The sequence below is a fragment of the Pseudophryne corroboree genome, chromosome 6, assembly GCF_028390025.1.
Source record: "Pseudophryne corroboree isolate aPseCor3 chromosome 6, aPseCor3.hap2, whole genome shotgun sequence".
NCBI classification, from domain to species: Eukaryota; Metazoa; Chordata; class Amphibia; order Anura; family Myobatrachidae; genus Pseudophryne; species Pseudophryne corroboree.
This window is the reverse complement of record NC_086449.1, coordinates 739,914,357-739,925,731: the sequence shown is the minus strand read 5'-3', so window position 1 is coordinate 739,925,731 and position 11,375 is coordinate 739,914,357. Positions and strand designations below refer to the sequence as shown.

At 43.4% G+C, this 11,375-nt stretch overlaps 1 pseudogene; it reads left to right on the top strand.

The window, feature by feature from the left end:
* Positions 1-9,536: 9,536 nt before the first annotated feature.
* On the top strand, positions 9,537-9,655 carry LOC134937734 (5S ribosomal RNA; annotated as a pseudogene).
* The last annotated feature ends 1,720 nt before the right edge of the window (positions 9,656-11,375 follow it).

The following is an 11,375-nucleotide window of genomic DNA, read 5'->3' as shown; positions in this document are numbered from 1 at the left end:
CTAGAGTACCCAGTAGGGTTGTGAACGCTGCCCATGGTGGCTCCTGACTAAGCGCAGGAGCTGCGGACTGACTGGGAGGTGCATGACAAGTAGTACGGAGACCATCATGCAATAATTCCCCCTATGATAAATCCACAGAGCATGCTCTGCATATTGCAGGAGCTTCCGCAGATTTGCTGCCCTTTTTGTTAGACATTGCACCTAGCCCAGGGTACAGTATATCGTGACAGTTATATCTGGGAAACACTGAAAGTGAAACCACACAGCAGATACAGGCACCCAGTCACATGCAATGCAGAAATTATATCACAATAATGCTGCACTGGACATATATATATATATATATATATATATATATATATATATATAAATACAGAATGTCAAAGGGAGCTGTATATGTTGATTGTGTAAAATACTCTTCCGGATTATGACCACAAAGTGATAAAATAACACTTGGTTTATTCACATATTATCTATGCACATTATACTTTGATGAACATAGATTATCACATAAAAATCAAATGGTGAACATATTTAAAATACAGATTCCAATTTTGTTGAAGACATGATATAATCAGTGTATTCCATCCAATAGTATTATATACAGGATGTCTGATGTTCTCACAGAAAAACCATACCCGACGCGTTTCGTCCCAAAGGACTTCATCAGGGGTTCATGTCAATCAGTATTGGAAGAGTTATGGGGGAAAGAAACCGATTTAGCGGTAATGTTGTTCCCACAAGTAAATTCAAGGAATTAAAATCAAAACAAAATCACGCTGAGTGCACCAGTGTTCACCATTGGTCCAGCCCTCATATAAGTGCAAACTGGGAGGTTGTGCTGTTGTATTCCCTATCAGCTACAACCACACTTATAATGATCCGGCTTTGAATAGTGACAGGCTCTCCTGTGATTTTGTTTTGATTTTAATTCCTTGAATTTACTTGTGGGAACAACATTACCGCTAAATCGGTTTCTCTCCCCCATAACTCTTCCAATACTGATTGACATGAACCCCTGATGAAGTCCTTTGGGACGAAACGCGTCGGGTATGGTTTTTCTGTGAGAACATCAGACATCCTGTATATAATACTATTGGATGGAATACACTGATTATATCATGTCTTCAACAAAATTGGAATCTGTATTTTAAATATGTTCACCATTTGATTTTTATGTGATAATCTATGTTCATCAAAGTATAATGTGCATAGATAATATGTGAATAAACCAAGTGTTATTTTATCACTTTGTGGTCATAATCCGGAAGAGTATTTTACACAATCAACATATACAGCTCCCTTTGACATTCTGTATTTTTGTATCCTATTATCTGTACTCTAGCTAACAGAGAGTACGTCATAAGGTTTGCAGCTCATATATAGCGCATAATTGGGTCTACACCACATCCATATATATATATATATATATATATATATATATATATCACAGCACAGTCTCAGACCGGAGGATATAGAATACTCATACAATATACACTGCAATGTACACTTTTTCTCAACTAATGCTGTCTCTAAGACATGTAGGATACTCAAGTGAATGTAAAGATACAGCACTGTACACAGGCGGCTTTACATGGTAGACCTTGCCCAGCAATCCCGGAGACCTGCTGCTGTTCTCTGTAAGATGGCGCCCAGAGTCTCTGTGAGGCAGCTCCAGGGCGGAAAATTTGCAGGAGAAGGCGCCCTGGGCCAAGGAAGGGGCTACAGGTCAAGCGCCACCTTCCTTATGCTGGTCTTCCACCCCAGGTACTATGGAGCCTCATTAAACTGGAGTTAGAACACCTGACCTGCGCTCTGAATGCCATGGTGGTCTATTGGGGTCCCTGCCCAGTGACAGTGTTCACGCCAGCGCCGTGGTCTTTCTCCCCAGACCGCGGACGGATCGCAGTTTAATAGCGTGTTCTGCCTAGGAGACCATCTTACCTCCTCCCTGCAGCAGCCATGCGATCCAGGAGAGCAGTCTGCGACCATGCCTAAGTCGGGACGCCTTCGCCGCAGGTACCCAGGAACCAGGCCAATGGGAGTGTGCGGCGCCACTTGAGAGGTGATGGAGCTGCAGCACTGAATGTCACACTGACTTACAGTGCTGCCAGCTCAGTTAGCAAAGTGAAATTCTTTCAAGATGGAAAGCTTTCAGGGCTGCATCTGTTCAGTGCACTCTAGACCCCGATGTTTCCCTGTGGAAACCTGTGTACCCTGCTGCAGAAATACATTTCTTGAACTGATTTAATTCACAATCTTCTCTCAGTTTTTGAGCAGCCCCTGACATTTAAGAGATGCACTTGTATAGTCAAAGTTAAAAGAATAAGCCTTTCTCCTGCAGGATCCACAGGGTATCCACAGGATACATTGGGATATAGTGGAGCAACAGCAGATTTGCACCAGTCGGTCAAAGCTTTTCAGCCTCCCAGCATGCAACGGGCCCGTCCATATATCCCCGCCTCCTGGCTCAGGCAAATCAGTTTTTCATTTGGTGCGGCAGGAGCCAGACCATGGACAAAGAGCTGCTGTTTTTTAGCAGCCGTAAGCTTTCTTATTTTATTTTTATAGTCTATTTTTTCTGCGTGAGCTTTCTAAAAAGCATCTTATACGTACCTTAAAAAGAGTAGCTCAAAAAACTCTCCGCCGGGTTGCGACAACGCTTACCCACGAGTACAGTGCTGTTTCGATGGGCGTCTGTGTCGGATATACTAGCAGGTCCAGCAGACGTTACCAGGCTGTGGCCAGAGCACAGGGAGAAGGTAAGGCATCGGTTCCGCCTAGAGGGGGAACACGGACACAGCCGCACTGTTTTGGGAGGAGACTACCAAACAGTCGCTGATGCGGCTGCCACCGAGAGTGCACCAACGCTAGGCCTTAGGGATCATAGGCTCCAGGGGTAGTTTGAGGCCGCGATCCCTAGGGTTGATGTCAGCAATGGGGAGTCAGACGCTTCCCTGGTCGCCCCTCTCCCCGGTTCATGAACAGTTTCCTCCTAGTCTCCCGCCATGAACTGTGTTTCCCGCTTCCGTCTGAGATGCTGTGTACTAAGGGGACCCAGTCGCAGCATAGGTGGCTTTGTGACTGGTGCATCAGTGTTCACTTGGGCGTCTGTGTTCACTATAGGTTCACGGAGCGATTGTGTACACTAGTAGTGTCTGGATCCACTCAGCGTTCGCAAACATATTAAACATAGAAACATAGAACATAGAATTTGACGGCAGATAAGAACCACTTGGCCCATCTAGTCTGACCCTTTTTTTTTTATCCTTTAGGCAATCTCAACCCTTTTTGAACCTTAATTCTTTGTAAGGATATTCATATGCCTATCCCAAGCATGTTTAAATTGCTCTACAGTCTTAGCCTTTACCACCTCTGATGGGAGGCTATTCCACTTATCCACTACCCTTTCTGTGAAGTAATTTTTCCTTAAATTTCCCCTGAACCTCCCCCCTCCAGTCTCAGTGTATGTCCTCGAGTTCTAATACTTCTCTTCCTTTGAAGAATGTTTCCCTCCTGAACTTTGTTAAGACCCTTGATATATTTGAAAGTGTCTATCATGTCCCCCCTTTCCCTTCTCTCCTCCAAACTATACATGTTAAGATCTTTCAGCCTTTCCGGGTAAGTTTTGTGATGTAGGCCATGCACCATTTTAGTTGCCCTTCTTTGTACACTCTCTAATGTATTTATATCTTTCTGGAGATATGGTCTCCAGAACTGGACACAGTATTCCAGATGGGGATGCACCAATGACCTATACAGTGGCATTATCACTTCTTTTTTCCTGCTACTGATTCCTCTCCCTATGCAACCAAGCATCTGACTTGCCTTCCTCATTGCTTTGTTGCATTGCTTTCCTGCCTTCAAGTCACTTGAAATAGTGACTCCTAAATCCCTTTCCTCCTCAGTAGTTTCCATTATAGTACCCTTGATACTATATTTAGCCTTTGGTTTTTTGAGACCCAAGTGCATGATTTTGCATTTTTTAGCATTAAACTGTAGTTGCCACGTTATTGACCATTTCTCAAGCCTACCTAGGTCATCAATCATTTGTTTTACACCTCCCGGTGTGTCTACCCTGTTGCATATCTTTGTATCATCTGCAAAAAGGCATACCTTCCCTTCAATACCATCTGCAATGTCACCAACAAAGATATTAAAGAGAACTGGACCAAGTACAGATCCCTTGGGTACTCCACTGGTAACATTTCCCTCCATAGATTGAACTCCACTCACTACAACTGTCTGTTTCCTATCCTGCAACCAGGTTCTTATCCATTTAACCGTTTTATAATCCACCCCCACGCTTTCAAGTTTATTTAGCAGTCTGCGATGTGGGACAGTGTCAAATGCCTTACTAAAGTCTAGATATGCTACATCTACAGCTCCCCCTTGATCTATTATTTTCGTCACAAAGTCAAAAAAGTCAATAAGATTTGTTTGGCATGATCTCCCACCAGTAAATCCATGCTGTTTTGGATCCTGTAAGTTGTTTGATTTAAGATATTCCACAACTCTTTCTTTTAATAGTTTTTCCATTACTTTCCCTACTACTGATGTAAGGCTTACTGGTCTGTAGTTCCTTGCTTCTTCCTTGCTTCCACTTTTGTGCAGTGGAACTACATTTGCTCTTTTCCAGTCCTCTGGAATAGCACCTGTATTTAGTGACTGGTTAAATAATTCTGTTAAAGGTGTAACCAGCACATCTTTTAGCTCTTTGAGTATCCTTGGGTGCATCCCATCTGGTCCCATTGATTTATCCACTTTTAGTTTTGTAAGTTCTGTTAGGACCTTCTCCTCAGTAAATGTACTTTCATCTGCCTTATTTTTATGAATGTTTTTGCAACTTAACTGTGGCCCCATCCCTTCATCTGTAGTAAATACTGAGCAAAAATAATTATTTAGGTGATCTGCTATTGCCTTGTCTCCCTCCACCAAATGCTCACTGTCTGTCTTAAGTCTTATTATTCCTCCATTTGATTTTTTCCTTTCGCTTATATACTTAAAAAAAGTTTTGCCCCCTTTATATACTGACTGGGCCATTTTCTCCTCAGCTTCTGCCTTTGCACGTCTGATCACTTTCTTAGCATCCTTCCGTCTGTCAAGATACACCTCTTTGTCGTTATTATTTTGAGTCTGTTTGTATTTCCTAATAGCCATCTTTTTTGCTTTCACACTAGTTGCTACCTCTTTTGTGAACCACACTGGCTTTCTCTTCCTGGTGTTTTTCCTAACCCTTTTGATACAAAGGTCTGTTGCCCTTAGTATCGCACTTTTCAGTTTTTTCCACCTCTCCTGCACTCCTTCCAAGTTCCTCCAGTCCACCAATGAATCACTTAAGCATCTCCCCATTTTTGCAAAGTCAGCATTTCTAAAATCCAACACCTTTGTTTTTGTGTGACAGGAGTTGGATCCTGTCTTTATACTAAACCATACTGCTTGATGATCACTGGATCCCAGGTGCTCACCCACATATATGTCAGATATCCTATCACCATTTGTAAGAATTAAATCTAATATTGAGTCTTTGCGAGTGGGCTCCCTCACCAATTGCTTGAGAGATGCTCCCTGTAAGGAATTTAGAAATTTGCCACTTGTAGCTGAACTTGCAAAAGTCCCCTTCCAATTTACATCAGGTAAATTAAAGTCTCCCATGATTATGACTTCTCCCTTTAAAGCCATTTTAGTGATGTCCAATAATAGGTTCCTGTCCAAATCCTGCCCCTGGCCTGGTGGTCTATATATCCCCCCAATGCGAATAATGTCCTTCTCCCCGGTTTCTATGGTGACCCAAAGGGCCTCAGTTTTGTCTTCAATATTTTGTATTAAAGTAGCATTTATGCTTTTTTTCACATACAGTGCTACCCCTCCTCCTATTCTTCCTATTCTATCCTTCCTAAATAAATTGTTTCCTGGTATAGCTATGTCCCAGTCATGATTCTCATTGCACCATGACTCTGTAATTGCGACAAAATCCAGGTTATCCCTTGTCATTGTCGCAATTAGTTCTGGAATTTTGTCTCCCAAGCTCCTAGCATTTGCACTCATAGCTTTAAGAATTGTGTCTGTGCATTTGTTATTAGTAGCCATGTCCAGACCGTACAAAATAAATGACAAGTTTAAAGTTGAAATGACCTGTTTGGGGATGTTGCTCAGTGTTTGGTATTTTTTTTTTTTTTTTACTAATCAGGAATCACACTGTGTCCTTTACACCATGACTACACCTCACAAAATGTCAAGATATAGTACACCTGACCACAATGGTCAAATGATTAAAGGTGGTAAACACCAGTGAACATGAAATAATAAACTAGGTTTCACTGTGCAACTTCCCCACACATGCAATGCCAATTACAAGGCAATCATTACATCAAAAAACATACATGAGTCTGCATAAGAGAGAGCTGTAGTGAGCAGTCTGGGGATGTCTTTTCATAGTGTAAAAAGACAGATAACATTGGTACAGTTGAGAATTCAGATGTTTTTGGTAAGCTATAGACATAAATTTGAATAGTTGCGGATGAAGTGTAAAGATCTTGTTGCGTTCCTATCACAGATTTAAGTTATAAGTATGGGTTACTTAGGCTGGAGTAGTTGGATGTGTTGAGGAATTGGACTCACATATGTTTGAAAGCTGTCCTTTAGTGGTTCAGATTGTGGCTAGATTGTTGTCCTTCTGTTTTCCTTCGGTTTAACATCGGTGTAACGTCAAAATTATGTTTAAACTTGTAGTTATCCTTTGAATAATGTCCTTTGAAGTAATGGCCAGCAAGCCTACGGCCCAAGCCTTTCTGATGCTCTTTAAGTAATGGGCCAAGCATGTGAATACACTGATTACACCCAAACTCCACTGAACCCTCCCCCAGCAATGGACAGTAATAAAACAATTTAAAGAAAACAAGCTAACAATCCAACCAACTGAGATTTAACAGAGTCATGCCCTCATGCCTATACTCAGAAGATAACATTCCAATTGATTGGTCCTGGAAGCGGGGTGAGTCTCCCTGTATCCCACTCTACTGAGTGGGTAATACAGCACTAGGGGGGTCATTCCAACCCGATCGCTGCAGTTTATCGCAGCAATCGGGTCGGAACTGCACATGCGCTGGCGCCGCAGTGCGCCGGCGCATGCCAGACGGTCGGCGGCCGGCGTTGCCTAACGATCGCCCTGGCGGGAGGGGGCTGGATGGCGGCATCAAGCTGCCATTTAGGGGGCGCGGTCCAGCCAACGCAGGCGTGGCTGGGCCGTTGGGTGGGGGCGGGCCGCAGCGGCTGGGTGGCGTCACACGCAGCCGCTGCGCTGGCCGGGAGTAACTCCTGAGATGCTAAAGCATCGCCGCTGTGCGATGATTTAGCATTTCTGCGGGGGGGCACTGACATGCAGGCCGGATTAGTCCTGTGCTGGGCGTACCCCCGCATGTCTGAGTGCCTGGTCGTAGCTGTGCTAAATTTAGCACAGCTACGATCATCTCGGAATGACCCCCTAAGTCTCTATCTACCTTTGAGTACGAATAGTTAGATAAAGTGCCTGATGCATATGAGTCTGATAACTATTGCTGTGGTTTTCTTTTTGCTGTGCAACTGAATACGTTTAAAACTCCTATATAAGGTAATGCAGTAATGTTCCTCCTACATACCTGAAATGTTTTTGTAGTTGATAAAGTGCTCATATTGCTTATTATAGTAATGTATAACCTGTGACTGACTGCTAGTGTGATTGCTGACTTTACTTTTGACAAAAATCTGTCAATTTTTCTGTGTATCCGATCCTCAATGCTGGTGCTAAGCAGGATAGGGTCAGATTGTATGTTACTGTAACAAATTTTAAAGTGATTACAGTCACAAATTGTGTAATAACACTGTAATGTGTGATTTATTTATCATGTCTAAGAGCGGCAAGGGTGAAGAAAATACACTTTCCACAACAGCACCAACACTCATTTCATGTTGTTTTGCAGAGCTAGGTTAACCTATCAGGACTGGTTCACTGGGATTATGTGCAAAATGGTTTAGTTGTCTCCAGAGTCTCTTAAGTAACCATGGCATGCACAGACATTATCCAATGTAGCTGAGCAGATAATGCCAGCTCCTATACCAGCGATAGGTTATCCTATTAACCCTTACATGCAACTTCATTCTCAGGTTATCCACCCTAGGGAATGGCAGCCTCTTAACAAATGCAGGTTGAAAGGCCGGTGGTAAGTACATCACATAGACATGATACAACATCTTCACAGTTTACACATGTTTAGCTGAGGACTCATTGCACTTCGGAAGGCTCAGATACCTGAGCTAATTAGTGCTATGCAAGCCATTCTATCCTCAGAAGCAGCAGAGCCTGTGTTAGAAACTTAGGCAGCTGTGTTTAAATGTCCCAAAACAGCTGATGGAAATTATGTTGGGTTACGCCCAGTAGGGGGTGGTCTTCAGTATGCCGGCTGTCGGGATCCCTGCGCACAGTATACCGGCACCGGAATCCCGACAGCCGGCATACCAACACTTATTCTCCCTCGTGGGGGTCCATGACCCCCCTGGAGGGAGAATAAAATAGCGTGGCGCGCGTAGCGCGCCACCGTGCCCGCAGCGTGGCGAGCACAGCGAGCCCGCAAGGGCCTCATTTGCACTCGCCACACTGTCGGTAAGCCGATGATCGGGCTTGCGGCGCCGGTATGCTGCTCGCCGGGAGCCTGACCGCCGGCAGACTGTACTACACCCCCAGTAGGAAGTTAGAATTCCAGGAAATGGAATTCCAATTATCCTCATCCAGCTGAGGGCTGTTTAAAAAAGAAGGGTGGCTCCCTAAGTAGTTTCACACACCTTAGATTGCTGTGAAAATCTACATTATTTTTGTTTTCAACATAAATGATGTCACGGATAGGAGACTCGATGGTTTTCTAAAGACCATTTTTTTTCTTTTTGTCTGAGACAATCATTAGACTAGCTTTGACTTCAGCTCAGATAGCGTAAGGCCTGGGCTGATGCATTGAAGAGGGATTTTTCAATGGCATCTAGAAAGCAAAAATTCCATATGGTATATCAAACAGGCAGCGATAAGCGGACCTGGATATGGGTACAATTGCCTCTCAGACTGCAGCTGCATCAGTAGCTTGCAGAGCGGGTTGGTTATGTACATGGTAAGCAAACTCAGAATCCTGGAAGGTTCTGGAGACTTACCCTTGTCACTGGAAATGTTCTTTTGGTAAAGAATTAACAGTATTTGAAACCAGACTCCAAGAAAGAGTTTCTTTTCACACAAAAAGTCAAGCCTAGTTCCAGCATTCTGGTCCTTTCGGAATCAAGGAAAAGCAAAAGGAAAGTATAAAAGGCAAGCAGTCCAATCCAACAAGCCTGGTAGGACTAAAAGGTATTGGGCTACCGGAGGACCGGGTTTTACATCTAAAGATAAGCCATCAGCCTGATGGTGAGGGTCTCCACCTGGGGCGACCCAGGGTGGGAGGCTGATTTCTTCAGTTTATACAGAGCTGGTAGCAGTCTACTACAGGTCTGGGTGCAAAACAGCAGTATCTCACGGTATGATCTACAGCCACACCACACTGGACATGCCAAATCTTATTTGATCTCGGAAGCTAAGCAGTGTTGGTCCTGGTTAGTACTTGGATGGTAAACCTCCTGGTAATACCAAGTGTTGTAGGTGTTTTCAAGAAACATCCTCAATAAAAATTGTACCAGCCCGTCTTCAGTGGAAACGAAGAATAGGGCTTTGCAAGAGGCAGTTCAGGTGCTTCAGTCAGGAGTGATAATTCAGTTCCTCCTGCACCTTTAGGACAAGGTTTGATTCCAACCTGTTTCTAGTCCAGAAGCCAAATGGGTCATTCCGGCCCATACTCAATCTCAAAGTTCTGAACAAGTACTTTTGGATGCCTCAGGTTTCTTATGGAGACTTTTACATTCCATTATTTCTGCCATAGAGCAGGAGAATTTAGGGCATTCCAGAATATTCAGGATGCCTATCCACATGTTCCTGTAGCACTGGTCCATCAGCGCTATGTTAGGTGCTATACTCTAGCCTCAATTCAGGCCCTACCATGGGGCTGACCACAACTCCCAGAGTATTCACCAAAATTATGGTAGTGATGGCATCTTATCTCTGTTAGCAGGAGATAAGTATTTAAATAAATAAATAAAATTAAATCCAGATGGCGACAATTTAATAATCCTTGCACAGTCTCAGGAATTGTTCACGTTCATCTGTAACAAACAACAGCTTGTTACAGAGATATGGTTGGCTAATACATTGAGCAAAGTCATCTCTGATTCCGTCACATCGGATGACTCACTTGGGGGCTCTGTTGGAATGGGTATTCAGAGAGTAATTTACCTCTGAATAGAATATCCAAAATTCACTTAAGGATTCAGGAATTGCTACACAGTCAAACGGTATCCATTTACACGGTAATGAGTGTGATGGGTTTTGATGTGTAGACATTGGACATGATGGAGTATACTTAGTTTCATTAGATACATCTGCAATGTCTGATCATTTCCAAGTAAAAATGTTTTTTATCAGACAATAACAGCACAGATTATGGTCTTCTTCTGGAAATTAGGAGGTCAATAACTTGATGGTTATTGGACATCCTATCCTGGACAAAGGAAGACTCCTTTAAATATTAGATGGCAACTCTGACAATGGGCCAGCCTGTGGGGCTGGGATGAAGTGTCAGGAAGGAGTTGCTTCCAGGGGCAGTGGACCAAGGAAGAAAGTTTGCCTGCCAATAAATATATTGGAACCTCGGGCCATATATATGGCATTTATTCAGAGAAAGAATATCCTTCTGAATCCAGATCGGATCTGCTCGGACATGCAATGGCAGTGGCGTACCTCATCAATCAGTGAGTATCTCGCAGCCAAAACATAATGAAGAAGGTAAGTCACACTTTAAGGTGGACAGAACTTCGTTATCCAGCCTTGTCCGCAGTACTCATTTAGGCAGTTCTAAACTGGGAAGCAGAATTTCTTAGTCAACTCGCCATTTATGTAAATGTATGGACTTACACACCAAGGTCTTAAAAACTCTGGTAGATAATGGGGGTTACCAGAGATACAGCTCATGCCGTCCTGTCAGAACAACATATGTTTTGCATACGGGTCAGGAACAAATATCAGAGCGATCTTGTGGACGGCTTGTCAACTTTCATCTGGTTCATGTGTTCCACCAATTGCCTTGTGATACAGGGTGATATGAAAGGTAAGACAAGGTAAGGGTGCCGTGATACAAAGAGCTCCAGCTTGGCCCAGAAGACATTAGTATACAGATCTGCAGAGGATGTAGATGGATGCTCCATTTCTACTTCTTCAACGGCCAGATCTACCATCTCAGGGTCCTGGTTATCACAAACACCTGCATGGACTG